Here is a 4,179-nt window from a genome sequence, read left to right as displayed (position 1 = left end):
GAGGAAAGAAATATCTCATCAATTTTTTTTTTCAATCTGTAAAAAAAATAGTATCTCATAAAAAGTCAACTAAAAAGCTATTACCAACTCTACGATGCAAACAAAATGACCTAAAGTAAGAAATATATCTACCTTGTTGATTAGACCGTCATCAATTACAGCACTGCTGATCTTCTTGAATAGCTCGTAGAGTGCTTCTATTTCGCTTACACTAACTGCAATAAGAACAAGGGCAAAACAATACAATATAATCTGTTATTTTTTAGTGGTTGCATGTTAACAAGGAACAAAATAAAGCAGCGCAGAAGGATTAAGATGGGTCCTATGACTCAGTGATTATGATGATCAATACGTTGTTGTATTATTGATAATTCATTTTATCGGTAGTCAGCGGATCTAGAATGATGACCTTGCATTCCAATGGAAGGATCTTATCTCCTGCATTTTTCTTTGTTCTGGAATCGTGAGGCTCTCTCTCTCATCAACCCCTTTCCTTCTATTCCATTGGTCCCTTTAACTTAATTGCCCTTTTATTGATAATGAAAATGAAACATTAATTGTAGATTATCCGAATGTTTTCAAAGGTAATTTAGTGTGTAAAGGTAATTGATTAAATTGACGCTCATGTGTTTGACCACTTCAAGTGGATTGAGGTAATAAGAAATGATCAAAAGACACATGCCTTAGCTGAAGATTCATATCTTAAAAGAGTTGAATTTTGACATCTGATTCATTTTTCCAACCCAAAAAAGTTGGGATAAAGCATAGATGATGGTGAAGATGATGATGCTGACATCAGAAAGAATATTTTTAGAAAATGGTGGATGACATACAGACTGTTTCACTTGCAAGAATTTCTGGATCTTCAAGGCCCTTTGGTTGCATATACAAATCCAGATCACAACAACTTAAAAGGGAAGCAAAAAAATGCGTAAATCCCTCTAGGCACTGCAACATGATATTCCTCCCACGTCAGAACACTCCATACCTGTGCAAAAGGAAAATATGAAGCTTTGTTCAGGCCACTTTAATAAAGACAAAAATCCATATATGGCTAGAAAACAGTAAGGACCTTTTGACCATTTACTGCTTCCAATAACCCAAGCCCGAATGCAAGGGATCATAGAAACCTGAGGGTGAACTCAAAACTTTACCTGTTGTTGACAATGAAATGAAGATGTTCATTATTGCCAGATCCTAAAACCCTTTCAACAGCTAAAGATAATTCAAGATTCCAACGGAAAAAAAAAATGTAAAAAATCGTATGCAGGATTAGAGTAAAATCCATGGAGATTAGAACATCATGTTATGACATTCCCAACCCTAAGTTGGAAAATATCTCGTGGAATGCAAGATATAGACTTTTTGCCTAGAATGAAATCCTCATACATTATGCGTATAAAAGAATACAAGATATATACCAAAAAAACAGAGAAAAGATTAATCGCTTACAAACAAGTATCAATAAGAATCATCCTCCTCTTATCCATGCATATATAGAAAATATATAATTTAGATCTTACAAAAAATGGCAAGCTTCTTTATGGCTGGGTGGCTTTTGGGATTCGTTGATCTCTTTTCAATTTGTTCTATCCAAACAGAAATTCTTGATAATGAGCAAGAAAAAGACTTTAATGATGCATAACAGAGGAGAAAGAAGCCATAAACAAAAACAAATGAAATTAATGGAAAAGAATGAAATAGCAAGTCAAATGCACAAAAATGCGAGACTAATATGGTTGAATTATCCAACTAAAATAAATAACAACAAATGCTGCTATAATAGGGGAAAAATCACATCTTGATCAAAACAGACCTAATATCTTTAGCCAAGTATAATAATAAAAGAATGAAGTACTAGATCCATAGCTGGATCCCATAAAAAGTTCTCCAAGTTCCTTTTTCAGATGTATGACAACCAACAATAATTAAAATCAGATAACAAACTGGAAATTATATACTAAAATACCACCTACTGGTCGATGCCTAGAATATTGTATCATGATGGCATCTAGAATCTTCTTGGATGCAAATCACCAGACCCTTCCGACTTAAATCCCTGTAATGGGTTTCCTTAAAACTAGACAACCCCTCTATCATCTATGCAGTTGTCATAATAGCTGTTAGATTACGGAACTTAAGTAACCAAAAACACATGCACAACATAAAATGAATGCAAAATAAATCCTCATCGGACCAAATTTCTAGCTAAATGGAATATACTCCTGTACCACTAGAGAGTTCTACATGGTTGGCATTCATCTTATCCACATGCTTTGCTAATGAAAAATCCATTGTCAAAGTAACATACACTACATAAACAAGTCATACAACCAAAACTATATATATATAAGGAAAAATGGCACATTTGGACAGATGGAGTCTCATCTTTCTAGCATTCATTAGCTGGAAAGACAAATGTCACGAGAACGAAGACATCTATAGATCTGCATAATCAATAATTATTTGCTTGGAATAATAGAAATATACCCCTATTAATGTGGTCCTCTATTCAATTATGTCTTAACAAAATGATCACAAAAAATAACAATAGCAAAAAAAACAAAGAAAATAAATAAAGAGATCAAAGATGCAAACACGACATACCAATTTACATGGTTCCCTCTAGGATTGAGGCACATCTACGGATCCACACCAATTTCACTATGATCAAATATCCAGAAATACAACGCTTTCCCGTAGGATACTGCTGCAAATACCCCTAACGAATTAGGGTTAACAACTAACTAAAGCAAAAGTACGAGCTATCGATGAAAATTGGCTTGATTAATAGTAACTCCTTGTTAACTAGTACCATCAGGCTCCACAAAGCATAACAAGCGCAGCACCCTACCTTGGGAGTTGACTGCCTAATACTTCTACTCGTACATGCATGAGCTACAAATATTGCTACCAGATATTTTACTCCTAACTTTTTTCTATATGTCTAGATTCAATGAATGCATCAAAATCCATAAGTCCAAAACGGTGAGTCATGACAACATTGGTGATTCTTATAATCAATGCATGCAAAGGTAACCAAGAATCACATTTTCTGATAAATTCGATTATTATTGCTTTCCTCGCACGTGAGAAACCTCACTTGGAGATTTATCCTTAAATTCTACTATGCCATCAAATCTGGCACCTAAATATAGAAACTTTCTATACTCAATTTATTCACATATCGCAGCCATTCCAATACATGTGTGCAACGTGTCCTGGCTAGCCTCGAACGCATTCATGCATGGAAAAATAGCTTAACGAATTCAGATAATGTGCCCTGGACTAGCCAGCAACATACCCATAATTATACATTTTTCATCAGATTTGAATGATCCCCTTCTTTCTAAAACATCTTAATATTGTTGGTGTTAAAATGTTCAGACACCCAACAATTAAACAAACCGGAATTCCGAACATTCTCCACTGATCACATCTACCAAAACCCTAAAATTTGAAGTTCATCCAACATAAGCGATTAAATATACACTATAATCGGGACAAAATACAATTAGAGTACCTTCTACACTCTCTCGCACTAATTTAAAACGCATTAAACTTAAATAATTAAATTGATAAACCTACAGATCTTGACATGCAAAGAACTGCAACACACAATCGTTCACGAAAGTAGCAATTGGTATCAGAATCCGATAAGAGAACTTTAGTTACGCAGTATAAAAAAAAGTTACAAAAACAGGAAATTGAACTCTTGGATCCAGAGAAGAGATCAAACAAATGGGGGGAAAAGCAAGATTTCAGAAAAAAAAAAAAAAAAGAACCAAGTGAAGAACATAGAAAACAGATGGAAAGAAAGAACAAACGAGGAATCGAGCTGGAATTTTGAAAAATAAAAAAAACATGTTATCTGAGTTAGAAACAAGGGAGAAAAAGCTTACCTTCAGAGGAAACATGGCGGAGACGAGTCGAAGAGAAACATTTCTCTCTGTGACTCCTTTTCCTCTTGCAGAGGTGATGATTGATTGATTGAGGTGGAGAGAGTCAATAATTAGTTTGTTTGAGTGTTTTATCGACAGAAAGAAAGATTTGTTAAACAATGCAGGAACGTAAGTAAGACGGACACAGCAGGGACGTCATCTCACGCTAAAAACCGTTAGATTTTCTCGATACACAAATAGATTAATTTCAAGAGTGATTCATGGACTTAACCTTGGG

General features: G+C 34.6%; 1 long non-coding RNA gene across 3 annotated transcripts; it reads right to left on the bottom strand.

Annotated features, from left to right (window-relative positions):
* Positions 1-125: 125 nt before the first annotated feature.
* Positions 126-4,179, bottom strand: LOC147381136 (uncharacterized). 3 transcript variants are annotated; one of them, XR_015174756.1, is made up of 5 exons: positions 3,903-4,179; positions 2,608-2,707; positions 1,073-1,154; positions 834-988; positions 126-215 (listed from the first exon to the last, which is right to left on the bottom strand). It is a non-coding gene; the product is annotated as an uncharacterized LOC147381136 (long non-coding RNA). The 3 variants fall into 3 exon arrangements; XR_015174755.1 differs by having other exon boundaries at positions 2,608-2,710; positions 3,903-4,178; XR_015174754.1 differs by lacking the exon at positions 2,608-2,707 and having other exon boundaries at positions 3,903-4,166.

This window comes from Akebia trifoliata, unplaced genomic scaffold (genome assembly GCF_017979445.1).
Source record: "Akebia trifoliata isolate Shusen 1 unplaced genomic scaffold, ASM1797944v1 Contig00731, whole genome shotgun sequence".
NCBI lineage: Eukaryota > Viridiplantae > Streptophyta > Magnoliopsida > Ranunculales > Lardizabalaceae > Akebia > Akebia trifoliata.
This window is presented reverse-complemented; position numbering and strand designations above follow the sequence as displayed.